Source organism: Pan paniscus, chromosome 11 (assembly GCF_029289425.2).
Source record: "Pan paniscus chromosome 11, NHGRI_mPanPan1-v2.0_pri, whole genome shotgun sequence".
Lineage (NCBI taxonomy): Eukaryota > Metazoa > Chordata > Mammalia > Primates > Hominidae > Pan > Pan paniscus.
The window spans coordinates 48,324,937-48,352,841 of NC_073260.2; the positions used below are offsets into that span (position 1 = coordinate 48,324,937).

The 27,905-nt window shown below is 48.1% G+C and overlaps 1 long non-coding RNA gene across 1 annotated transcript in view; it reads left to right on the top strand.

The window, feature by feature from the left end:
* Window positions 1-6,682: 6,682 nt before the first annotated feature.
* Window positions 6,683-27,905, top strand: part of LOC103784397 (uncharacterized) — a 58,113-nt gene continuing 36,890 nt past the window's right edge. The window contains exon 1 of the long non-coding RNA XR_004673365.4: window positions 6,683-6,980. This is a non-coding gene — a long non-coding RNA (uncharacterized LOC103784397). The remainder of the gene's footprint in view (window positions 6,981-27,905) is intronic.

A 27,905-nucleotide genomic window follows, 5' to 3' on the forward strand; every position in this document is an offset into this window, starting at 1 on the left:
AGAAACTTTTGCACTCTGAGCATTAGAGAGAAAATATTTGGTTATAAGGATCCCTGCTTTCACAGAATTATTCCAGGGTTTATGTGTCAGGATGGCGACTTCACAGGCCATAATGGCACTGGTGGAAAGTCCATTCATGGAGAGAAATTTGATGAAAACTTCATCCCAAAGCATACAGGTCCTGTCATCTTTCCATGGCAAATGCTGGACCCAACACAAACGGTTTCCAGTTTTTCATCTGCACTGCCAAGACTGAGTGGTTAGATGGCAAACATGTGGTCTTTGGGAAGGTGAAAGAAGGCATGAATATCTCGGATGCCATGGAGCACTTTGGGTTCAGGAATAAGAAGACCAGCAAGAAGTTCACCATTGCTGACTCTGGACAGTCTAATACATTTGACTCGTGCTTTATCTTAACCACCAGACTACTTTTTCTGTAACCTGGAGACCACCCCTCCACCCCATTTGCTCACAGTAGCCTATCATCTTTTGCTATCGATGCATTTTTTTTTTTTGAGATGGAGTCCCCTCTATTGCCCAGGCTGGAGTGCAGTGGCACGATCTCAGCTCACTGCAACCTCTGCCTCCTGGGTTCAAGCGATTCTCCTGCCTCAGCCTCCTGAGTAGCTGGGACTACAGGCAAGCGCCACCATGCCCAGCTAGTATTTGTATTTTTAGTAGAGACAGTGTTTCATCATGTTGGCCAGGCTGGTCTCGAACTCCTGACCTCATGATTTGCCTGCCTCAGCCTCCCAAAGTGCTGAGATTACAGGCGTGAGCCACCGCGCGCAGCTGATGCATTCTTTAGGTTCCATATTTTCCTTATTCCCCTCCAGTTCTAGCTGGATTGCAGAGTTAAGTTTAAGATTATAAAATAAATATTAAATAACAACAAAAATAGTAAAAGGACAAAGAATACAATGTATACATGGGCAAATTATTTGAACAGACACTTCACCAAAGAAGATATAGAAATGACCAACAAATATAACATATATAAATGGCCAAAAAAACCATGAAAAGATGTTCAACATCATCAGTTGTCTGTGAATTGCAAGCAAAACTGCAGTGAGAGATCACTACATGTCCACTAGGATGGCTAAAATTACAGACCGACAATACCAAATCAGTCTTGGTGGGAGTGTAAATGACGCAAACACTTTAGCAAACTATTGGGCAATTTCTTAAAGTTAAGCATATACTTTTCATATGACCTAGTTTTTCCACTTTTGGGTATTTTCCCAGAATAAATAAAACATATGTTCACACAAATACCTGTGGGTGAATGCTCATACCAGCTTTATTCACAGTAGCCCCAAACTGGAAAAACCCCACATGTCTATCAACAGATGAATGGAGAATCACTGTTGTATATCCATACAATGGAATACTATTCAGCAATGAAAGAGAATGAACTCTTTATACTCCCCACAGCATCAAGGAATCTCCAGATCACTATGCCGGGTGAGAGAGGCTAGCCGGAAAAGAGTATATCCTTCATGATTTCTCTTACACACAAATTAAACAACTCAAACTAATCTATAGTGATTTAAAAAACAGATGTGTGGTGTCCTGGTGCCCAGGGTGGTGGGAGATGAGGCAAAGGCGACCAAGGTGTCCCTTGTGGGTGATGAAGGTGTGTTGCCTCCTGATTGTGACCTTGGTTTGTGACCTGAGTGTGCACATAGTCAAACTCACTGGACTGGAAGCTTGAAGTGGACACAATTTACTGGACAGAAATCATACCCTCAATAAAGTTTCTAAAACGCTGCCTTGCCTCTGGTTGGGGGTAATTATAGACTGGGATGGATAGCAAGGAAATCTGGGGAAGCTGAGTGGTGCTCACATGAACGTATACATGAGCAGATTCAGTGAGTGGCACACTTCAGATCAGTCATTTCACCCACTGTGCTACTATGCGTGTACATTTCAAACCTCAATTAATAGAAACTGTATACAACTCACTGTTTTAGGCTGAGAATAATTCCTAGAAATTTTACTAAAAGATTTACTCTTTTTTTTTTTTTTTTTTTTTTTTGAGACGGAGTCTCGCTCTGTCGCCCAGGCTGGAGTGCAGTGGCGCGATCTCCGCTCACTGCAAGCTCCACCTCCCGGGTTCACGCCATTCTCCTGCCTCAGCCTCCCGAGTAGCTGGGACTACAGGCACCCGCCACCATGCCTGGCTAATTTTTTTTCTGTATTTTTAGTAGAGACGGGGTTTCACCGTGTTAGTCACGGCGGTCTTGATCTCCTGACCTCGTGATCCACCCGCCTCGGCCTCCCAAAGTGCTGGGATTACAGGCGTGAGCCACCGCTCCCAGCCAAAAGGTTTACTCTTTTGGTAAAGTAAAAACTCATTTTCTTTTGAATTAGAGTTTTATGCATCAAATTTGCTCTAAATGGCACAAACCAATTAATAAGGGAAGGAGAGGAAATCCACATCTCTTCATGTTCTCACTGGGTGCATCAGGGAATGTTGGCATTAAGCCCCTTCTAGCTTTGCAGGTAAACTTTTCCCTCTAGGAAATTGGTGTGAGAGATGCCCTCCAGGAAACTGGCATGAGAGAAAGAAAATAATGCTAAATATAAACAGTCCGTTTTCTAAGAAACATCACCTGTTTGTTTATGAAATTTTGCCTTGGAGGTGCAAAATACTAAATAATTTATTGAAGTTGCTGCTGCAATGAAGTGTTTTCAGTGAACATAAAATAAGTGTTTCTAAAGGTTTTTGTTTGTTTGTTTGTTGTTGTTTTGCTTGACCCAGTGTGTTCTAGGAATCTCCCGGCTGAGCCCGGGCAGTCTAATGATAGAGACACCTGGGCCACCCCAGGCATTCTAATGGGAGAGACTCCCGGCTGACCCCAAGCATTCTAAAGAATGCAAATTAAACTTGGCTTTTAGTTCAGCTTGCTAAATTGAGGCCTTACTTTTTGTTGGCCTTTCTCCATAAATCCTGTTGAGTGAGAAATTGATCTCAGGTTCTTTTCTGATTATGTCATTGAAGATCACCCACTTTAGTTGTGTAATGGTTGTTGCATTCTTATTGGGCAGTTTTTGCCTAAGGCACCCATTTCCCACTTATGGAGGGCAGAAATCTAAGGTGGCCCTGGAACCAGAACCAAGCCCCCTGGCGTTATTCGCATGATTATGTTACCTTGTATGGCAAAAGACTCTTTCAGATATAATTAAGGTCACTAATTGTCTGATCTAAAAATTGGAAGATTATCTGGGGTGGGGCCTAATATGAGTTCTTATTTATTTATTTATTTATTTTTGAGACAGAGTCTCGCTCTGTCGCCCAGGCTGGGCAATGGGGCAATCTCGGCTCACTGCAACCTCTGCCTCCAGGTTGAAGCTATTCTCCTGCCTCAGCTTCCTGAGTAGTTGGGATTACAGGCACCTGCCACTGTGCCTGGCTAATTTTCGTATTTTTTAGTAGAGACGGGGTTTCATCATGTTGGCCGGGCTGGTCTCAAAGTGCTGACCTCAGGTGATCCGCCTGCCTCTGCCTCCCAAAGTGTTGGGATTACAGGTGTGAGCCACGGCACCCGGCCAAGTTCTTTAAAAGCAGAGTTTTCTCTGGCTGGTAACAGAGCCGGAGTTAGATTTGACACCAGGGTGGATTCTCTGTTGCTGGCTTTGAGATGGAGGAGGCCCTGGGAGGTCCCTGTTACTGAGAGCAACCCCTGGCTGACAGCCAGCAAGAAAATGAGGATTTCAGGGGACTGCAAGGAAGTGAATTTGCCCAACAACCAGATTAAACTTGGAGGTAGATTTTCTTCCCCCAAACCTCCAGATAGGAGACCTTGACATTGGCCTTGTGAGACTCCAAGCAGAAAACCCCATTAAACCCGCCTGGACTTCTGACCTGCAGAATTATGAGACCATAAATGGGTGTTGTTTTAAGCTATTAAGTCTGTTATGCAGTAATAGGAATTTATTATTTGTTACACAGTTATAGAAAATGAATATACAGGTGGGTGGGGTGGGGGGGTATAGCTCACACCTGTAATCCCAGCACTTTGAAAGGCTGAGGTGGGCGAATCACTTGAGCCCAGGAGTTTGAGACCAGCCTGGGCAACATGGCAAGACCTCATCTCTACTAAAAGTACAAAAAATTAGCTGGGTGTGGTGGTGCATGCCTGTAGTCCCAGCTACTCGGGAGGCTGAGGTGGGAGGATCACCTGAGCCCGAAAACTCGAGGCTGCAGTGAGCAGTGACCATGCCACTGCACTCCAGCCTGGGTGACAGAGTGAGACCCTGTCTCAAAAAAGGAAAAAAGAAAGAAAGAAAAAAAATTAATATATAGCTCTGATAATATAATCTCAGTAATAAACCATTTGATTTATTTCCAATGTTATTGCTGTTTCCTGGAACAATGAGTGTGGTTCGATTTTATTTTTATTTTTTAGTTGTGGACAAGGTCTCCATTGTCTAAGCCACTGTGAGAATTCAGGTAAATCATGGCCCATCCTGGGACAGTTCCTCCACATTCTTGCTACTCAAAGTGTGCTTCACGGACTAGTGGCCTCAGCCTCACCCAGGAACGTGTTAGAAACACAGAATCGTGTCACCGCCCCAGACCTCCTGATGCAGAATCTTCATTTTAGTAAGCGACCCACTGCCCCCACGCCCCCTGATGATTTGGGTGCTCATTAAAGTTTGAGAAGCACTGTTGGAGCTTGCCCTGAAGTTGTAGTGCGCTCTTACGGATTTCAAACCAAAAAGCATTACCTCTGTGAAGCCAGTCTGGAGCCTGGCTAGACCTTCTCCACCACCTCGGGGGCTTCTTATGTTCCAGAGTCTAACACTCTGGCCAGATACCAGGGACCTTTCACCCTCAGAACCTGTGCTCACATGTGGCAGTGAGCAGTGCCTGCACTTCGAGGCACCGCATCTTCCCAGCTACAGTGGGCCTGGCTGCTCCAGCTGCGCCCAACATGTGTTAGTAGGGGAATTAAATACCCCTCTCACTCCCACTTTTGTGTATTTAAAAATCCTCGGAAGAGAGTGGTATATGAGGTTTGAGGCTTATCAGCAGCTGCAGCAGCACAGGCCACGTCGTAGCTGTGAGTCATAGACAAGCATGCCCACTGTGGCTGCCTGAGGCCTCTGAGCTGCCTTCCACAGTCCTTCCCTCTGCAGGGCTTGGGTATGGCGAGGCGGCTTCTTCAGCAAGTGCTGCGGTCAGCGTAGCAGGATTCAGAGTGCAGCTTGTCTGAGTGTCCTCTGCTTCAAGTTCACCTCGGCTGTCATCCCCCAGCAGACCACACATGCCCAGGGGAATGACCCTTTCTTACCACTGCGTCTTCAGACTGGGGTTGCTTTCTCTCCATCTCGCCTTCTCCTGTACCACCTGAGGTACTAAATCTTCCAGGAAACCTTCCTTGAATGTCTTCTGACATCCCAGTGAGGGGCTCCTGATATTCACTTCCATAGTGCCTTGGTCACCTACTGCAGCATAAAACCACTCCAAATTGAATTGCTTTGCTCACAATTGCACAGGCCAGGGATTTGGGCAGGGCTTGGCTAGGCGCTTTTCACAAGGTGGTCTCCTTTGTGGATGCTGTTTGATGCTGTCCTCTGAAGCCTCCACTGGAGGCTGGAGCTGCCTGTCCAAGCTGGCGGCCTGACACTGCTGCGGGGAGGCACAGGTGGCACTTTGATGAAAGCACCTACACCTAGCCTGTCTCTGTGGCTGGGGTTCCCTCACGGCGTGGTGCCTGGGCTCTGAGAGAGGGGGTCCTGAGAGCAAGTGCTCCAGGAGACACAGCCGAAGCCACGGAGCTCTCTGTGGCCTGGTCTGGAACTTTCACACACCACAAATGCTGCATTTCTGTTGGGTCAAATGTGTCACATAAGTCTGCACAGACTCAGAAGGAGGAGACTTACAGCACCATGCTGTGGCAGGGACAGCAAAGACTGTGTGGCCACGCTTCCTCTATCATGCGTGGCCAGGGTCTTCCCCACCACGACTCCTCCCCTAGGCAGTGCCATCTCACAGGGCTGCCTCCAAGCACATGCCTTCCCCAGCACCACACTCAGTGCTGGCCCTGTGAACACATCTGTGGGACTGATGGAGTAGAAACCTGCTTCAGCAAAAGTCGGGGAGTGGCAAACCTGGGAATGTAGAGAAGCACTCTGTGTGCAACACGTATTTCTTACGTACGCAATGATGGCTGAAGTCCATGCAGAGTTTATCACTACTGGTCAGTTTCAGAGTGTAGGTCAGAACCCGTGAGCCTTCCTTGCCAGAACAGTTTGGAGTGTCACACGAGGACTTCAGCCTGGACACCAGAACCAGGTGGGCAGTGGGGCCCATCACGTGCCACTGTAGTGTGAAGGGACAGGGTCTGCCTGCTGGTCTGCCCAGGGAGAAGATACTCCTAGCTCTTCAGGCTCCTACTCAATCCCCTGACAGCACCCCTTAGCGAAAAGGCACCACCCTCAGCGTCAAGGGCATCTCTGAATGAGGGTCATGGTGAGCTTGTGTTAGGAAAATAGCTCTCTTGCCAATACGCAGGCAAAGTAAGCTTCTGCAATTCTCAAAGTCCCGAGTTTGCAGAATTTTATTTACAGCAAAATGTTGGTTTACCCACAAACATCCTGCTTGGCTAAATATATCTCCTGCTCCTAGAACAGGACCTGTGGTTTTCAAGCGTGGGTTTTGGCCTCCCTTCAGCATGCTGGCACGCATGTGCCCTGCTCTTTCTCCTGTGATCATCGGCATGATAGGAGGCGAGTGAGGAACTCAGTGTCTTCTGACACAGGCATCTCACAACACCAGTGCAGCCGGACCGTTGTCTGGTAGGTCTCTGTGCACCCAGGAGGACCTGGGCCTGCGGGAAATCTGGGGCCCACTGCTGGGTATGCTCGTTTCTTGAGCATCCGAGTCACCTTTACAGTCTGCGATGATTGACGAGGTCAAACAGGACTCACTTGCATTGCCGGGTCTCTGTGGCGACAGGGAGGACTTGGAGGTAGGTGTTCAGGTCAGAAGGGACAGTCCTGACTTCCTCCACCGCTGTCTGCAGAAGCAGAGGCTGAAGCCACAGGCTGCGGGGGTGGGGAGCATGCTCCAGGAAGTGGCTCTCGGTGCTCCTGTCCACAGCCTCTGCAAGGAGAGGCACAGGCCCAGGCAAAGAACACAGTATGGCAAGTGAGGAGAAGGGGAAAAAATCAAATTACACGCTGTTTCTCCTTTGATAGTAGGAAGGCAGGAGGGAAGGGAGCTATGTAGACACAGGAGACGCTCCCAGTTCTGCTGGAGCTTAGGCTGGCCCTGGAGCTAAGCTTTAGCAATCTCCAAGGGAAAAGGATTGTTTAACAGAAAAATGGGGCCGAGGAAATACTGGACTTCAAATGAGAAGAAACTTTTCCAGAACCTTCATGGCCTTGGGGCTGGTTGTCCTTCCCAGAACCATACTTTGTGGCAGTGGGGAAGTCATCTCTGATCTGAATCCTCCCCGGCCAGGATGTCAAATGGTCATTTACAGAGAATTAGTAACTGACAGGGAGAGGAGAGAACACCCTTCTTTGCCTGTGAGTGATGGCTGAGTCACACGCAGTGTGCGGTGATGGGCAACCATTATTTTTTGCTGAAATAATTTCATGGTGCAGATTGGTAGGGAGAGTTCATTTTTGAGAAAAGTCAGTTTCCTGTATTTGAGCAAAGAAACCACAAATCATTCTTTAACATTAGTAAATTTCTGTAAAGCACAAGTTGTCCTAAGTGAGGTGCGAGCGACACGAATCTTTTCCTCAGGCACAGAACTGTCATTCCTGCACTCTTGCGAGCCAAGGGTTAAATATTCAGGAATGTTCTGCCACCTGTTCTCAGGCAGCAATTTGAGCCTGGGAGGCCGCCCAGACAAGGACATGACAGCCCCCTCATGCCCCTTGCAGTTCTGAATGCCTCTCATCAATCCCGGGGTCTTGGGGGAATGGCAGAAGGATCCCCATCACAGTGGGGTCTCCCTTTTCACTTATAAATGCGGCGGGGCTGTGCTGTGCCTTCCGAGTGAGGAAGGGCTCTCTTCAGCCCACTTCACAGAAGCCTCCCTGGCAATCCAAGACCCCTAGTCCAGCTGCAGATGGCAAAGGAGACCCAAAGCACAGGAAAAAAAACGCTATGGATAACCCTCAACAGCACTGCAGTGGTCTGAGGCTACTTGAGGCTAAGGGTGCAGAAGACCAGCCCAGGCACAGGTGTCAGGGAAGGCCCTGTCCTCAAGCGTTGGGAAGGAGGTGCTCTTCCAATCAGCCTCTGTCCCCCAACTGAGGGAAAGAGTCTGGCCAGGGGCCACCTGGGCCCACCCAAGCCCACTGCATCTTCTCCTCCTTTTCCATCTGGTGACGGCTGCATTTCCGTGGGTGGCCAGAAGGAGAGTTTTTGATTCCCTTGCTGCCATGAAGACATGTTTGAAGAAAAGAAGCTGAGCTCACTCTGAGCCAGGTGTTAGAGGGCTATGGAATGAGGGGCTTTGGTGCTGGTGCTGCCTGGGGATGTTGAGTGTGTGATGGCTCCTAGGATCTGAGCAGGGCCAGGAGGACGCACAGGAGGGCCGGGGCGCCACCAAAGGCAGGGAGAAGCCCAAGTGGACGTCATCAGATCCCCTCTTTGTTATTTACTTGAGACTCCAGTCCAAGAAGGACACCGTGTTGCGGGCCTTGAGAGACCCCTGGCATTGGCGCTCCAGCCAGGCCCCTCTGTCCTGTTGCTGTGTCTGCACTGCCCTGGCTTCCATATGTTTTTGCTGTATGGCCAGGACCTGTGGCTCCCGTGGCCTGCCCTTGAGCTGCCCTTGGACTCATGGAGCTGTTTTGCTGGCAGGCGCAGAGGCAGGAAGGACCCAGGGGTTTTGATCCTCATCGCCGTCCTCCCGGCCTCAAGCCTTTGGGCAAGAGGACCAGAGTGGGAGTAAGAAGCCCGGGCAGACGGGCAGACTTGAGGGTGTCATTAGGATCCGAGTTCCCCTAGGGGTTGGGCTCCACCCACCCTGCCCCGGAACTGGCCCGAAATTGTGCCCTGCCTGCTGCTCCCCTCTGGGCCCTGCTCTGACTCGCCCTCCCCAGTATCCCCTGGAGCCCCCTTTGTCAGTCCCTGGGTGCTCATCTCACGGCGTGCTCCTGCGGAACCAACAGCCCCTTCCCAGACAGCAGGGAAGCCTCAGCAGAGCCCTGGGGGCGGTTTGGATGGTGGGGGGGAAGGGGAGGAAGGATGGAAGCCCACAGGGGGGATGTGCAGTGCGGGGGCGAGGGCTGAGCTGGGTAGAGCCGAGGCGCCTCTGCTCAGGCGTCTTCTGAGTGGGGCTCCAGGGCCTGCATGTTCCCCCCCCGCCCGCCCCCTCCACCCCGTGCAGTAGTAAGAGGATTCCCCCGCAGTGCAGGGGCTCCTGCCCTGGACAGGTCCCCAGGCCTCTCGCCCCGACCAGCAGCTTGGGCTGGAGCTGGAGCCGGTCAGATATTTTTCTTTACTAGTGAACCTTGCCTAGCACTGCTCGGTTCTCCAGGCAGGACGACGGCCTTTGGGGGCTGGTGGACGGGATTGGATGCCTCCCTCTCTGCTGCAACCGCTTTGGGTCGGTCTCGATTGTTCCCCCCACCGTTTGCCACGTGCTCCCTGCGCTTCTGGCGCTGGGTTGGCCGCGGGGACCCCCGCACGGTCCGCGCACCCCTGGGGACCCCCGTGAACAGGCCAGGAGGTGGGAGCTATGTTAGTCACTGCGGGGTTACAAATCAGGATGTAAAGTGGGGGCCAGGGGCCAGGAAGAAGAACCAAGGGGCGCCGCGGGGTGGGGGTGGGGGTAGGCCTCGCGGGAGGGGCCGCGGAAGCGAGGCCAGCAGCACCCTGGAGAGGGGCGGGGAGGGTGCTTGGCCCATTCTGGGCGCTGCCAACGGGTGACAGACTCAGGGTCTAGCCGTGAGGGACGTCGGCTGGGGCAGCAATGGAGCAGGAGCCCGGCAGGGCGGGTGCGGGCCGGGCCTACGCAGGCCAGGCCGAGAGTACGCGCGTTTGGGTGGGGGTGGGAAGGCGGGGCGAGGCCCAGGACAGCGTCTGGTGTCAGAAACTGGCTGGGCGGGGACCATTCCAGAGGCCAGGAGAGTAGGAGGACGGACGCAGTGGGGAGGAGGGCCCTAAAATTGACTTTGGAGCGGGTTACCTGTGAGATGTCTCAGGGAGGAATGTCCAGCAGACAATTGGCTACGGAAATCCGGAGCTCAGCGAAGAGAATGGGGCCGCGTGACCATGACATTTACCCAAATGATCCTCAGCAGGCCTCGCCAATTCCTGGGGACACCAGCCTCTCATAGAGGATCTTTCTGTCTTCTCAGAGTCACTTTTACAAATGTTGCCACAGGGTTATATTGCTTAGCTTGCTTGCTTCCTTCCTTCCTTCCTTCCTTCCTTCCTTCCTTCCTTCCTTCCTTCCTTCCTTCCCCCCTCCTTCCCTCCCTCCCTCCCTCCCTCCCTCCTTCCTTCCCTCTTTCCCTCCTTCTGTTCCTCCCCTCTTTCCTCTCTTTCCTTCCTTCCTTCCCTCCCTTCCTCCCTCCTTCCCTCCTTTTTCTCTTTCCCCTCTCTCCTTCCTTCCTTCCTCCCTCCTTCGCTCCTCTTTCTCTCTTTCCTCTCTCCTCCCTCCCTCCCTCCCTCCTTCCCTCCTCTCTTTCCTCTCTTTCCTTCCTTCCTTCCTTTTTTCCTTCTTTCCTCCCTCCCTCCCTTCTTCTTTCCCTCTCTTTCTCCCTTTTCTTTCTCTCCTTCCTTTCTTCCTCTCCCTTCCCCTGCCCCACCCCTTCCCCTTCCCTTTTATAGACAGGGTCTCATGCTGGTGCCCAGGCTGGAGTGCAGTGGGGCAATCATAGCTCACTGCAGCCTTGACCTCCTAGGCTCAAAGCGATTCCCCCCACCTAACACCCCCCACCAGGCCTCCCAAAGTGCTGGGATTACAAGCATGGGCCACCAACCATGCCCAGCCCACTTAACCATTTCTTACATATAACTTGTAACTGACCTAAGATAAATTACGTGAATGCTACTCTGGAGGGAGGAGAGGGTGTCAGTGGAAGTCGTATGACTTTCGCATATCTGTGCCATCAAATATAGGTAAAAGTATCAATGGTGCAATTCTGCTGTTAAAATAGCATCCTTGGCTCTAAATAAAAGGGCTGATATTTTAAGTTGATTCATATATTGTAAAATAATCCAACCTAATTTTTAAAAAATTGGGGGAATGTTTTTCTTGTTAAGTCATGTTATAAAAATAAAAACTGGAAATTCTTGGCTTAAAAAATAAATAAATAAAATTGAAACAGATTCTTAAAATAATCCTCAGCTTAAGGTAAGCAATTTTGTCTGTGACATATCACCAGTTTGATAAACTGGAGATCTTCTATTAAAAATATTGAAATAGAAATGTCTGTGACTCATGCCTGGTGGCATCTTGTATGCTGCACTCCTTGGATTATGAGCCTAGCCTTTTGGAAATGGATGGACTTGGGCCTCAGGCACAGGGTTGCTCATTTCTAGCTGCAGCTTCTTAAGCTTGGAGATTGGTTCCTACTCCGTCAAATGGGAATTCCTAAACCTCGCTCATGGAACTGTGAACTTCTTGGAGAGGCCAGTGTAAAGGCCGTGGGATGGCGCCAGCACACACTTGTCCTGTCATTCCTTATCCACACATGTCATTTCCTTTGTGTGATACGGAGGAGACAGGGCCCCCATTTACTGGGCTTTGTGTAAAATACCTGGTGAGAGTGTTTGAGAAAGATTACTTGATAATCACGCACAAGGATGGTATCAATGAGCTGGATGTTCCCTAAGATGTGACTTCAAGCATTCCTATCTTAGGATACATATTCAGTTTGCCAAGTGTCCTGCAGAAAATTGTGTAGAAGCTCCACAGCTGTCTCACCAGCCCAGGTAGAAGATAGCATTCTTTGGGCCCTTGCTACAAAGCGAGGTCCCTGGACTGGCAGCATTCTTGTCACCTGGGAGCTTGTCTGAAATGCAGGCTTTCAGGCTTGATCCTGTGTAACCATGACTATGGCCACTGGAAATGTGGTTAGTGCCACATGATGAAATCATACTCTTTTGGGTATATTCGGTTAAATAAAGTATCTTATTAATATTAATTTCACTTTTTTTAACTTAAAGTCTCTACCAGGAAATTTTAAACTTCATATGTGACTCCCATTGTATTTCTTTATTTTTTGAGGCAGGGTCTTGCTCTGTCACCCAGGCTGGAGTGCAGTGGTGCAATCTTAGCTCACTGCAGCCTTGACCTCCTGGGCTCCAGTGATCCTCCCACCTCACCCTCCCAAGTAGCTGGGACTTCAGGCATGTGGTACCACACTCAGCTAATTTTTTTTTTTTTGCGATGGAGTCTCGCTCAGCTGCCCAGGCTGGAGTGCAGTGGTGTGATCTTGGTTCACTGCAACCACCGTCTCCCAGGTTCAAGTGATTCTCCTGCCTCAGCCTCCTATGTAGTTGGGATTACAGGCACCTACCATCATGCCTGGCAAATTTTTGTATTTTAGTAGAGACGGGGTTTCACCATGTTGGCCAGTCTGGTCTTGAACTCCTGATTTCAGGTGATCTGCCCTGATCGGTCAATTTTTTTAACTTTTATTTTTTTAATAGAGACAGGGTCTCACTATATTGCTTCAAGTGGTCTTGAACTCCTGGGCTCAAGTGATCCTCCTGCCTCAGCTTCCCAAAGTGTTGGGAGTACAGGAATGAGCCACCTTGCCTGGCCCCATCATATTTCTGTTGGACAGTGCTGCACTCAAATCCATGTTCTCAGAATCTGTATTTTAACTAGATCCCTGAGTGATCTCTGTGCTATTAAAGTTTGAGAAGCACTGCTCTCCGGTAACTACAGCCTGTGGGCCAAATCCGGCCCAACGCTTGTTTTTTGAAGTGAATATTACTGGAACGCAGTCACACCCTTTGTTCACACACCATCTGTGGCTCTTTGTGCTTCAGGGGTGGAGCTGAATAGCGGTGAGCTCACAGCAGAGCCTGAGAGGCCATCTAGCCCTTATAGATAGTTTCCTCAACCCTTGGCCTAGGCCTTGTTCCTGCCAGCATCTTATGGTGTGGTCATCAACCCTGATGTGCCTGTTCATGTCCTTGTCAGGAAAGTCCTTAGGCACAAGTGCCTGTGGTAGAAAATGCTTTTGGAGCCCTGCTTCTTTCCTGGAAGTCACAGAGGAGGCCGAGGATCCATGGGATGGAAAAGATTAAAAGATGATTTAAGATCAAAAGTCCCTAGTGATATTGGAAAGGCCCTTTGAGGCCACCTGACATTATCTTGCTTGTTGATGGGTGAAGCAAGACCCCAATAAGGGGTGGGTGGTGAGTCCTTTAGGTGCCGGGTGAAGGAGCCGGTGGAAACCTGGGTGAAGCCGGATGGGTGCCACCTCCAGTTGTTTTTGCAACAGGGTGTTTTCCCAGATTGTAGGTGTTGGTGGGATGGGAAGGCCCAGAAGTGAGTTGTGCAAACAATGCAGAATTTTGTCCCCTCAAATTAACACTTGGTTTTAGTTGCAATATTTAATTTACTGTGCAGTTTTCAAATAATATTAAAAGAAGGCATGGGATTTGTACATTAATCAGTGGGAAGCATAGAGTTAAAAAGACAAGACAAGACTAAGAAATGCTGCTCTATTTTTCTGCTACTCAAAGCGTGGTCCACAGACCAGAGGCATGAACATTGCCAGGAGATTGCTAGCAATGCAGAATTTCAGCCGGCCCCGCTGAGTGAGAGTCTGTATCTTAACAAGGTCCCCAAGTGACTCGCAAGCACAGGAGCGTCGGAAACCCATCATTTCAGTTACTTTTAGGCTTTGGTGTGTCTTGAAATCGCTTGGGAGGTTTCAGAATTCTGAAGCCCAGGTCCCACTTCAGAGCTCTGTCTGGGGAGAGGCCAGGCGTGGAGCCATCTGAGGGTCTCCAGATGGTTTGAACGTGCAGTGGAGGGTGAGAGCCTCAGTCAACACTGGCCTTGTTTTTGCTCTGAGTTTCACAGCCCTGAGCCCCAGTGTGCCATGTTCCAGGTAGAGTCATCTAGGAATTTGCTCCTGAGTCAGGCTGCTGAAGCCCACTGTTTGTTCCCTCTCCCTGGAAGGGTGGAGATCCAGCCCTCTCTGGATTCTCTGAACCTCTGGTGAAACTTTTGGAAGGTGTGACAAGGATTCTGACTCCAACTTCCATGGCCAGGCACTTGCATGGCAGTGAAAGAGCAACAGGATTTGGTGCTTCCCCCACTGGGTGATGCAAGAATGTTCTGGATATCAAACAGGGAGTTAGCTTACTGAGACATGATTTTCAAATCCATGAGCAGTATGCTTTCTTTAAGAAACACTTGTATAAATTGCATTACTGTGAGGAATGGTTCTCAGCACTTTACAGATATTAGCTCATAAATAACATGACAGTCCTGTGAGGTGGCTTTACAGCTCCACCCACCGAGAAGTGGAGTCAGTATTGGTCCCCTTGATTCTGGGCCTGACTTAGTGGCCTGTCCACCAAAGTTACGGTGGAGTGATGCTACGTAACTTTCAAGGCCAGGTCATGAAGAGGTGACAGCTTCCTGCTGGCTCTCTGGAATACTCCTGGGCCACCGTGGAAGCAGTCTGACTGCCCTGATCGAGCATGGCCACCATGCTGCGAGGAAGCCCAACCAGCCCACAAGTGGAGAAGTGCTGAGGTACTGAGGTGCTAAGTGACTGTGATGGGCAGAGCCCCTGAGATTGGCAGGCCACTTGTTCCTGCATCAGATCTGGTTCGTCCTGACCAATGGGTCTTGTTTGTCATGGGAGGGGGCCACAGAAATTGGGGCCCCAGTGTAGCTGGTGTTATTCAAAGTCTGACTGGCTGAGGCCCCCTGAAGTCAGGGTAGACCCTGGGCTCTGTGCTCTCCCAGCTGCCATTCATGCTACACTTTTTCACCCATCCTTGGCCTCAGGTAGGGTCAGAGGCCTTCAGGGTGTCCACCTTCCCTTCTCCCCAAACACCTGCTGAGCATCCCACTCAGCCACACGCCAGAGCTGCAGTAGGCTTAGGGGACTTTTCTGCCTGGGTTCCTTGTGGTCAGCCAAACACCAACTCCGACTCCTCATAGTGGGAAGGGTGGGATGGAAGCCAGGGGATGTCTGTTGGCAGGCACACGGCTCTGCAGGCATCTGCCAAACAGACCTTATCTGACAGCCACTATTAGGCAAAATGGTTCTCTAGACCTCAAAATATGCCCAAGAGGGGATGCTGGGAGTCACCAGCACCCAAGAGAGCACCCCGAGGACAGGGCTTCAGTTGTCGGTGAACTCCTGTCCCTTCTGCCACTGAGTTCTCCTTAACTAGGGCAACCATAGCCCCCGGAGACAGGGTGTAAGCATCTTAGCAGTGCGTTGCAGTGGAGCAGTGATGTAAATATATAAGGGAATATCTTAGAGACGATAGCATTAGAACAAGGCTGAGCCTTCAGTTTGAGACAAGGACTGGATGCACAATGGGCCCTTTAACAACATAGGTTTGAATTGTGTGGGCCACTTATATGCAGATTTTCTTCCACCTCTGCCATTCCTGGGACAGTGAGACCAATCCCTCTTCTTCCTCCTCCTCGACCTACTCCACTTGAAGACAAGGATGAAGACCTCTATGATGATCCGCCCCCACTTGGTGAATAGTAAATATATTTTCTCTTTAATGATTTTCTTAATTATATTTTCTTCTTTCTAGCTTACTTTAAGAATACAGTATATGACATATATAACATACAAAATATGTGTTAATTGGCTATTTATGTTATCAGTAAGGCCTCTGGTCAACAGCAAGCTATTACTGTAAAGTTTTGGGGGGATTCGAAATGTATACGAGGATTTTTGACTGCATGAGAGTTGGTGCTCCGAACCCCTGCATTGTTCAAGGGTCAACTGTACTTCGAGGTACTACAATTTTAGTGATTAATTTGTCTTTCTTGTTGGTGCTTTATTGTGTGGGTTGATTTGTTTTCATGAATATGTACTGGTAAATAAAATAAAAGAGTTTTAAAAAAGGAAAGCCTAGGCTGGGTGCACTGGCTCACGCCTGTAATCCCAGCACTTTGGGAGGCCCAGGCGGGTGGATCATGAGGTCAGGGGTTCAAGACCAGCCTGGCCAAGATGATGAAACCCCATCTCTACTAAAAATACAAAAATTAGCTGTGTGTGGTGGTGGGCACTACTCAGGAGGCTGAGGCAGAGAATTGCTTGAACCCGGGAGGCGGCGGTTGCAGTGAGCCGAGATCGCGCCACTGCACTCCAGTCTGGGTGACAGAGCGAGACTTCGTCTCAAGAAAAGCCTGTGTTAACTGCACCCATTAGCTGTGTGCTCTTCAGCAAATAACTTACAAGGGGCCCTCCACCTTTCCCTACTCATTCCCTCTGAAACTGCATTTGCAAAATTATGACAGTGAGAGAAATCTGACTTAGTTGATTGCATCTTGCTTCTGACCTCCAAGCTGTCCTTGGTCAAGGCAGCATGGGCCAAGGTAACTTTAGGAGGAATATAGTTTATAGTTTAACTTAAAAGCTAGGGTAAAAGTAAATCCCTCCATAAAAGTAACCCTCTCCTTGCTCAGGGACCAAAAACCGCCTTTGTAAGACTAATGAAGGATGACAAGATTAGAATTGTGGGAGAGGCCTGAACTCTGTCTAAATGATGGCATAATTTCTATAATCCCTTACTGCTCAGGGGTCATGTGGCCAGAGGTCACAAGATTTGTGACGTTCCTCAATTGCTCCTATGGATACATCACTATTGTAGAACCTAAGATTGGTTTTATCTGATTTTTTTCAGACTGACTTCACCTGGACCCCTGACTCATAACTCAGCTGGTCCTGTGGTTCCACCCAGAGGTGGACTCAGTGCACAAAGATTGTTTTCCACCGCTTTATGATTTCCTCCCCAACTAATCAGCAGCACCCATTCCCTAGTCCCCCAGCCCACCAAATACTTGAGTGATAACTTCATTTCTCCTGCATGGGCCAGCCTTACGTCAGTTAAACTCTTTCTCTATTGCAATGCCCTGGTCTCAGTGGATGGATTTCATGCAGTGGGCAGGAAGAACCCATCAAGTGGTTACACTTTTACCTCAGTTCCCTCCAGGACTCAGGAACTCCTCTCTGGGCCATTGTAAAGATGAGAAATAATACACATACAGCCTGGAGCTCAGTGTTATTTGGGCAAGGCTGTGGGTAAATGTTTGTAGGTAAAAGATGGGAATCAGATCTACCCAGACAGCTCTTCATGCATGCACGTTGGGGAGACAGAAAACTCACCATCCAGGGAAGGCTTTCACCCATGTGATGACTTATTTTATGAGTCAATTTGAGTGGACCGTAGGTGCTCAGATTAAACATTATTTGGGTGTGTCTGTGACAGTTTTCTGATGGGATTAGCATTTGAACCAGAAGACTTAGTGAAGTGGATGCCCTTCTCAATGTAGGTGGGCCTCATCCAACCCCTTGAGGGTCTGCACAAAACAAAAGACAGAGAACAGAGGAATTTGCTCTCTTTCCCCCTTACCTCCATGCTTGAGCTGGGACATCTCATTTCTTCTTCTTCTGCCCTGGGATTGGGATTTACATCATCTGTTCCCCTGGTTCTCAGGCTGTTGGAACAGGAGTGAATTGTAACACTGGCTTTCTTGGGTCTCCAGTTTGCAGATGGCAGATCTCAGGGCTTGTCAGCCTCCATAACTGTGTGAGCCAATTCCTCAGATAAATTTCTTCCTGTGTACATACCCTATTGGCTCTGTCTCTGGAGAAGCCTGTCTAATTCACATGTGGTGGGCAGGGATGGTTAGCTGGCTGAGCTCCTCCCTTTCCTCACTCCATGTTGTCCTGTGCTCTCCCTGGGCCATTGGGGTGACAGAGGGGAGGAAGGGAGGGAGGAGACGCAGTGGAGAGGATGGAGGAGGTTTGCTGGGGAGTGCAAGGGGCAGTAAAGGGCAGCAAAGGGCAGCAAAAGGCAGCTGAGCTGTGTGGGAGGCAGGGAGTGGGAAAGCAAGATGGCGGCGGGAGGTTGAGGGATGTGGTGGGAGCTCAGTCCCCTTGTGTGGTTGGAGACTTGCAGAGCTGGCTTGATTATCCTCAAGTCCCCTTTGGTCCCTGGGCAGCAACACCCACGAAAAAGTGCTGATTTCCCCAGACCATGGTGCAGCTACCACCCACTGAACCAGGGTTGAAGCTTTTATACTCAAGGGAGAGTGGAAACTTCTAGAATAGGGAACAGCTTGGTGAGCAGGTAAATATGGGCAGGCAACATTTCCGAGAGTGGGTGTGCAGATGGTGGGCAGTGGGGGGGAGGCACACTATTTTTTTTTCCCCAAAAGAACTAACTCATTCCTTAACTCATTCCTTAGAGAAAACTTCATGAAAACAGAAACAACGATGCTCCCAGAATCACAATCATATGTTGGATTTACTCACTTGAAGCTTCTCTCCAGATGTGGTTAAGGAAATATGACAAATAGACCTTGTTCTGATTTTTACTTTCTCTAAAGAACTAATATAGCTGATGGATTTATGATGAGAAAGCCATTAACACCATGAGCTGGATTCATAGTGCTCCTTGTCTCTCAAAAAATTGAGATACTTTGAAATAATAGGTATGTTTCTTTAAGAACACATTCTAGAAATTCAGGGCAAGAAGATCCTGCATCTGAAAGAACACACAAGTGGACATTCTGTGTTCAGAGAGACGAGAAGTTCCTGCCCTGGGGGACTATTTGGGTACTCAGTGTTCAGAATGATAAGATTCATTTAAAAGGCAAAAACCCACAAACTAAAATGCGGTCAAACTGTTGCAGAGAGTAGGGGTGACGTACAAGGTGAAGGAAACAGAAGTTTTGTGGTTTAATAGCTGGTTTCATGATGAGTTATGGTATTTCTTCAGAAAAACTCTGCAAGCAGTTACGTGGTGCTATTAGACAGCTTTGGGAACTAATTCAGTCATGGTTTTGTAACTCATCTTCAATGGTGCTTGTTTTTTTGTTTGTTTGTTTTTGGTTCGTCTTCACAGTACAGCCCAATATTTTTGTTTGGAGGTGGGGAGGGAGTGGGTTCCAATTATCTGCTGCTGTGTAATAAACCATCCAAAATGCAGCAGCATAGAGCTACCATTTTATTATTCCAGTTCTTCAGATTGCCTGGGGTCAGCAGGATGGTTCTTCTGCTGACCTCCTTTGGGGTCTCTCCTATTGGCAATGACTGGTAATAGGGCTGAATCACCTGGCCCTGGGACTAGGAAATGGAACATGGACAGCTGAGCCTCTCTCTTTCTCCTTGTGGCCTCAGGACTTCTCCATGTAGTCTCTCCAGCAGGTCGATGGTCTTTTAAAATCAGGGGTCAGCAAACTTTTCAGTACAAGACCAAATATTTTAGACTCTTTGACCATATAGTCTATGTCACAAGTACTCAACTCTACCATTGTAATGCAAAGGTAGCCATAAATGCCCATAAACAGATGGACATTGCTCTGCTGCAATAAAGCTTTATTTACAAAAATAGACAGTGGGCTGGATTTGGCCCATGGGCCATAGTTTGCCAACCCCTGTCTTACATGGTGGTTCAGGACTCCCAAGAGCACAAGAACAAACATTGCCAAGCTCTACAAGTTAGGCCCAGAACAGGCACAGAGTCACCTGATACACTGTTGACTAAAGTGGGTCTCAGGCTTAGTCCAGACACAATGTTGGAAAGCAGGGAAGAAAGAATGTTTCTTCCGCCCTTTTACGTTTAGTGACTGTGGCCTGCAAATTAAACTAACAAAGGACAGATTAACAGGAGAAAAAGTATACAAATTGTATTTGATGTTAATATCTTAATTTTTGGGCTGGGCATGGTGGCTCATGCCTGTAATCCCAGCACTTTGGGAGACTGAGGCAGGCAGATCACTTGAGGCCAGTAGTTTGAGATCAACCTGGCCAACATGGCGAAACCCCGTCTCTACTAAAAATACAAAATTAGCTGGGCATGGTGGTGCACACCTGTAATCCCAGCTACTCAGCAGGCTGAGGCAGGAGAATCGCTTGAAGCCCTGAGGTAGGAGAATCGCTTGAAGCCAGGAGGCGAAGGTTGCAGTGAGCTGAGATCGTGCCCACTGCACTCCAAGCCTGGGCAAAAGAGCGAGAGTCAGCCAGGCATGGTGGCTCATGCCTGTAATCCCAGCAGTTTGGGAGGCCAAGGTGGGCAGATGACCTGAGGTCAGGAGTTCGAGACCAGCCTGACCAACATGGAGAAACCTCGTCTGTACTTAAAAAAACAAAACAAAACAAAACAAAATTAGCCAGGCGTGGTGGCACATGCCTGTAATCCCAACTCCTTGGGAGGCTGAGGCAGGTGAATCGCTTGAACCCAGGAGGCGGAGGTTGCACTGAGCCAAGATTGCACCACTGCACTCCAGCCTGGGCAATAGAGGGAGATTCCATCTCAAAGAGTGAGAGTCTGTCTCAAAAACATTTTTAAAAAAATTTTTACATGTAAACAAGTATCTTACAGAAAGTGAAAACCCAAAGAAAGAGTTATGACTGAGAACTCATATACCATTTTAACAAAGACTATAAATTTGTGGCAAAATGACAAGGCAAAGACAAAGGATTTGAAATTCTAGTGGTGATAAACCGTGGAATGTCAAATATGTGGGGGAAAGCTAATGGAAGATAAGGTTTATTTAGTAAGTTTGTTTATGCAGATTGAAGCCAGTATCATGTCAAGGGATAAGCATTGTCTCCTCTTCCTGGCAGAGGGGGACCCCTTCACAAAGGGAAATTTATGCCCTCCTTTACACAGGTGGGAAAGAATAGAGAGATTTTCCTGCTTCTGCTATTTCTCATTTGCCTTCAGCTCAAAATAATCCTTATGCCAAAGTGGTATATTCTGGGGTGGCATGCTCTGACTCCCTTCAGGGATGACTGCAGAAGGGTAGTTACAAGGATTTGGGGTTCTTGGGGCCATCTTTGGAGACACATGGCACAGGGGAGTGAGAGATGTAAGGTCACTCTTTGGTGTTTGATTTTAAGGAAACATTAGTGTATGCAAACTTTGTGTTTAAACCAAAGAGCAGAATTTATCATTTGAAATGAAAATTTTATAGCTACTAAAGTAAAAATAGGTGAGTTTTGTTATTTTCTGTTGAGTGCTACTCCACCAAGGTTAACAAAAGGACTGAAGTGCAAGGATTTCGTGGTGGGAACGCTTGTCTCCTTTGCCTGCTTCCCCTCATTCATTATTTTTGTATCCGGATACAGGAAACAGAAATGCTACATGACAATTACTCTCAGATGCAACGGTCTTTCGGACATCATGTTTTGCTGGGGTCAGATGGGGACCTTATTTTCTGTGTGTTCTGGTTCTCCTCTCTGGTAAAGGGGTGTCCCTAGGGGCAGCTTTTAAAGGGCTGAGTGGCTTCAGGCACAGGCAGGGGCCCTCCTGCTGGGGTGATCCCCTGGTGAGACAGAGCCCCTTTACTCTGGTCTGCACTGTTTTACAAACCTTGACTTCCCAAACTCAGGTTCTCCCACCTTAGTTCCAGCCACGAACCTGTTTCTATAATACAATGGATCATGTTACTGCCTTTTAGGAAAACCCCCGACTGCTCCTCCTGATCCTCCTGACTGACTGCAGTGGAAGCATCATCTATATTCCAGCTGAACCATCTTCCTGCCCACCCAGCACACACTGCCCAAGACCCTACTCTATAGTCCCCTGGACTCTTCAGTCTTCCCAAAGGAGTCCTGAACCTTCCTATCTTCTCATGTTTACTCAAAGCCTGAAATGCTTCCCCCATTTGAAGATGATTCTCCAAATCTCAACCTAAGTGCCCCTTTCTCCAGGAAGCCCTCCTTAGTTTCTTTTTAGTTGGATCAGTTGTTCCTTCCTGAATGAACCCGAGAAGGAGAGAGAGAGAGGGAGAGAGAGAAAGCAGATTTTTACTGTTTTACTGAAACATATCCTAGAAGCCCCATGAATACTTTCACATGTAAACTTAGAACACATTTACCTTTGCAGAGTGCAGAGAGTGCAAGAAAGTTTAACTGAAAACTGTGATAGTTTCTGCTTCTTGATGATTCATCTCTTGCATGGTGAGCAATTCTGTACCTGGTAGAAGAGTTGCTGAAGTATGTTCCCCAATTGCTTGTTCTCATTTCCACATAATATGTGTGTGTGTGTGTGTGTGTGTGTGTGTGTGTGAATGCATTAACAAGTTAGCCAGTATATAAGTTTACATGCTGCTCTTCAATTTCTCCAAAACTTTCTTATGGATCATTTAAAAGCTCAATGATGTCCCTTCAATAGCTCAGCTGGTAGAGCAGAGGACTGTAGCTAATTCCTCATAAAATCTCAATGAGATTAAAAACAAGCAAGCAAGCAAGCAAGCAAGCAAGCAAACAAACAAACAAACAAACAGCCCAGAAAGGCAGATGCAAAGAAGCAGCTAAGCCTTCCCTGTGGCTATATGAATGGATGCTCAGGAGGGGCCTTTGCCTGGGGTTAGGGAGTACACAGGCTTCTTTTGTTAGTTTTTGTTTTTTCTGTAGTGAGGTTGGCAAAGCTGCCTTCTCTCCCAGCCTTGAGCTGGTACCTGGGCCTAGGTGGGTGCTACCGAGGTGTAAAAGGAAGTCGGGGCTCTTGTGGACAGAGGGACCACCCACCCCAGGATTTGAAGTTAGGACAGGCTCTCCAGGTGAATTTGGGGGGCCTCATGGCAGCAAAGTGCTATGAGCTCAGGCACACTTGAGGGGCACTGGTGCAGGTGAAACAGAACAACCTGAGGATCTCAGCAGGAGGGACAACACGGAGCTGTCCCTGCACTTAGGGGCACAGCCTGCATGCAGGTCACTGTTCCTACACGGCTGCTGCCCCTGTGGGCCTGTCACAGTAAGCCGATCACTGTGACTTATGGATTTTGCAAAAGGGTAGGAGTTTATTCACGAGGCAGTCAAGAGAGGAGGCGGGAGGACAGGTCTCAAATTTGCCTCTCTAAAAATAGGACGTGAGGGTACTTATGGGCTAGAAACCCAAGTGGTCTTGAGGTGAAGGGGGAGGTAATGGGAGTTCATGCAAGCCTGGTGGGGCTGCACGGTTCTTCACTGGACACATGCAGAAAAGGGTGGCACTAGCCTGATCTAAGGGAGGAGATTTTAGCCCTCTGGCGTCAAAAGGTCACTCTTTGGACACCCACACAGGTTCAGCTGAAGGGCTGGTGGGCTCAATGAGCTTGAACTGGACAAGTACTGCCCATAGTTCCTGAAAAACAACTCTAAGTACTGGTTACTATAGTGACCTATAGTCAGAGCCAGTGTAAGGAAGTCAGTGGGAGTTTAGTGAGTACTGCTCAGCTACGTGGCGTTTAGCTATGTGGATTTTTAGATCAACTAGAAGTATGAGATGAAAAGTAAGCAACTTAATCAAGTGAGCCCTCAGCTTCAGGCACATCCTCTTTCTGCCTCTCATCTCTGCATCTTCCCTTCTTTTGCCCAATTGGGCCCAGCCAGAGAACTCTGCCCCATCTGCTGTTTCACACTGTGAGGGCAGTGCACCAGGGTGCGAGGCCCTTGGTATGCGCAGGCTGAGCTGGTGGTTTGCGCACAGGCCGGGGCATTTTCCACAGTGTGGATTGGGACCCCTTAATGGGCATGGACTTAATTTAATAAGATGTGACTGACATTTTAAAAAATGAAATAAAAATAAATTTTAATGAAAGAGTGCATAATGCTAAGGTTTTTTTGTTTGTTTGTTTTTTTTTTGAGATGGAGTCTCACTCTGTCCCTGAGGCTGGAGTGCAGTGGCGCTATCTCGGCTCACTGCAACCTCCTCCTGGTTCAAGCGCTTCTCCTGCCTCAGCCTCCTGAGTAGCTGGGATTACAGGCATGTGCCACCATGCCCAGCTAAGTTTTGTATTTTTAGTAGAGACAGGGTTTCGCCATGTTGGCCAGGCTAATGCTAAGGTTTTTTTGTCCTTGCTTTTTTTCCTGCTTTCTCCATCATTGTACTCATCAATGTTCATACTATGCAGTGCGTGCATACTGTATCCAAATGCATATTTCATCATGCACCTTGAGATGCTCTTTTCTTTCACTTTCTCTGATGTCACTATCTCTTGGGTTTCTTCTTCCTAGTTCATACAATCAGTAAGTTTTTATTTCTCATTTACTCCTGAAATGCTGGGTTCTCAGGGCTCCTTGCTTTGCCTCGTGATCCTGGTGATGAGAGCTGATGATCTCCATCTTCCTCTTGCCCCAGGCCTGCCTTTCTCAGGAGGGCTAGACCTGCAGGTCCAGCAGCCACATGGTGTCCCTTGGATGCCCCCCGGGGCTGACCCTGGGCCCCATCTCCATCCTGCCATCCTGCTTCCCTCCTGGGTTCTCCGTCAAGTTGCCTAAGCCTAAATCTAGGCTCTTCCATCTCCATTAATGTGCCACATCCAACTATTCACCAGATGTCATCATTGCTACTGCCTTGGTAGCAACCACCTCTCCTGTCCAACCCAAACCCCACCCCAGCTTGGGCCAACATCATGTCTTAAGAGATGCCAGTGGTGGCCATGCTAATGTCTGTCCTCCAGCCTCTTTTCCCCCCACCACACTGTGGAATGCTGAGAGGTTCAGAGTGTGCTGCCCCAAAATATGCTACTCTGGCATAAGGATTATTTTGAGCTGAAAGCAATGTAAAACAACAACGCAGGACAAACCCTCTTTCCTCCTTTTCTCTACCAAGAAGAGCAGGGAGATTCTTAATCATGGGAGACAACTCTAGACTCATCAGGCTGGGATGACACCAAAGGAATCTATATCACAAATCTTTCAAACTAGTCCTTATCATCCCCTAGCTTCCCCCTATGTTTGTCTTCCTACAATTTGCTGTCCTTAGAAGCTCAAAGTCCTTTTCTTTGGTCTTATCACTTCTCTACAAATTTATTATTCTTTGTTAAGATGCTATGTAATGCTGAATTGTAACCACCCATTTGAGTTACTCATGGCTAAGTGATCCCACATGTGAGCAAAATGCACATTAACAAACTATTTTCCCTTGCTAATCCAACGGCTCCAGCAATGAAACTAAGATGAGTAGAAAATAAATCTTTTTTTTCCTGCTCTAACCAAATGTGACTCTGATCAGGATTGTAAGTGGATGCTAGAACCATTTGCGTAAGTGATGCAGAACTGATGGTCCCTTGGTGCCAAAGAATCACACCCTCAGTATTGTCACTTGCAAAGGGGGTGTTCCTTCATGGTACATGGATCTTGGGGTCCCCATATTGTCCACATGATCAAGTTAGCATCACTAAGAATGGGGCAGCCTACATTCTGTGCCCCCTGAGGTGAAGAGACACAGAGGCTATAGCGTCATCTATGAAGTGGTCTGGACAAAAATGCTTAATCTGAATTGCATGAAGACTCCAGGGTTCCTTTCAGTTTACAAGCGATACAGGGGCTAAAGAAAATAACCAAAGGGCACTGCAAGAAACAGTCAGACAAATCCAGAATATGGGACATTCTTAAGACAACTGACCCAAACTGTTCAGAAAGCCAATGTCATGGGGAAAAAAGCTTGGTTCTAAACTACAAGGGACTCAAAAGACCTGATATCCACATGTAATGGGTGAACATAGATGGCATCCTACCAACACACACACCTCCCAACTCTAAAGGACATTCTGGGAACAACTGGGGAGACTTGGACATGGACTGGGTATTGAATGTTGTTAGTAGGGAATTGTCGTCAGTTTCTTTAGTTGTAATAGGCTGTGTGGGAGAGTGCTCTTCAGCAATGCATGTTGAGTGTGTAGGAGTAAATTATAATGATGCCTGCTCCTTACTTCAAATGATTCAGTAAACAAACAAACGAAAATGCTCACAGAAACAAATGCAGCACAATTAAAGAGTTGTAGAATCTAGGTTGGAGTGTCTTTGGGTATTGATTGTATTATTTTTCCAAATTTTTTCTGTATATTTGGAGTTTTATAATGACAAAATGATAGGGAAAAAATAAAATGCAAAACTAAGCCTGCTACTCCTGGGACTGAAAACCTTCAAAAGCCTCGGGGTAAGTCCAGAGTCTCAGCCTGCCTGGCTGGCCCTGCTGCCTGGCTCTCCCTGGCCCCTTCCTGCCTCTCATGGCTCACCATGGCCACCTCTGCCTGGGGCCGTGGGTGTGGTGGGTGCTCCACCTCTTCTGGACTTTTGCCTTCATCATTTCTCTGCTTGGAAGGCCAGCCTGCATTCACACTTCGGCCCTGAATGAGGAGCCCCTTGTATATACTCCCACAGCTTGTACTCATCACAACCCATTAGGCATTTCATTCAGTAGACTGCAAACTGTTGAGGGGAAAATATTGTGTCCCCAGTGCCTAATACATGTTTGGTGTATAGTAGGTGTCAATGCATGTACCTCAAGAGTGGGCCACTTTTGTGCACTTTGCTGTAGTCTGGGAAAATATGGAACTCAAAGTCTGTATTTCTGGACACTGTAAAGAGTTGAGCAGGCCATGACATCAGTTGGGTGCTGCCAAAGCTTCTGGAGCCGGGAGAGCTGAGCAACTGGCATCTGGAAGTTATTTAGGCTCCTGGTCTTCCTTTGGTTTAGACAGAACAAGTCTGAATGGGGAAGGATGACTGAATACTTTCAGATGCCTCTGACCCGTCTGAGATTGAGGGTGGGGCCCGCGTCCAGGCTTAGTGCAACTCTGGGATGTTACTTGTATTGCTGAGTAGAAGACAGTTGCAGACAATTTTTTTTTTTTTTTTGAGATGGAGTCTCACTCTGTTGCCCAGGCTGGAGTGGTATGATCTTGGCTCACTGCAACCTCCACCTCCCGGGTTCAAGCAATTCTCCTGCCTCAGCCTCCAGAGTAGCTGGGACTACAGGAGCATGCCACCACACCTGGCTAATGTTTTTGTATTTTTAGTGGAGATGGGGTTTCACCATGTTGACCAGGCTGGTCTTGAACTCCTGACCTCAAGTGATCCGCCATCTTTGGCCTCCCAAAGTGCTGGGATTACAGGGATCAGCCACTGCACCTGGGCTGCAGACAATTTTTATTTGGCATGCTGGATGGATGGACAGATGGATGGATGGATGGATGGATGGATGGATGGATGGATGGATACAGGTATAGACATGCTGCTGAGTATATTAATGCTGGATATTTTGCTTCCTATAAAATGAAATAATGTCTTACTTACTAATTTATGTCCCAGCCCTCCAAATGCCTGAAAATTAACTCTGAGTTCCTTTGCCAGAAATAGCCACCCTGTGATGGATTCAGGGTTCAGGCATAACGGGGCGAGTCTCATCTTGAGGCAAGCTCACAAACGAAGTTTTCCAGAGAAAATTATTTTGCTCAGATACCATTTCATCATGACATAGGCTTGGGCATCTCCCAAGAGTTTAGGATTTATGTGGCTCGAGAATGAAGTCATTGTATTTGGGGCTGTGTTTACTGTTGCTTTTTTTTCAGAATCCTTTCTTCTGAGGTGTGAATGGTCAGACTTGTAGGGATAATGAAGTTGGAGATTCTCGGATATCTTAGATAACCATCTGAGGCTTAGTGAATATATGTGCACTGAGAGATATCTGATGGAAAGCATCCAGCCATCAGCCCAGGAATAACAATGTAAGAAGCACTGATTCCACAGTCTCCCTAGTTGTAGTAGATGGAGCTATAAGACAGGCAACTAACTATGGGCCAGACAAGTCTTCATCTGGGGTCCCTTGACCGGCACCACTTTGACCCATCTCAGAATAATGACAAGAGTAGGGATAGAGAGGAAAGTGAGGAGTCAGGAGCTTAAATCTTTCTCCTTGTTACTGTGGACAGCAACAAGGAGAGACAGAGGGAGGTTCCCAGCAGGTGGCAGGGATT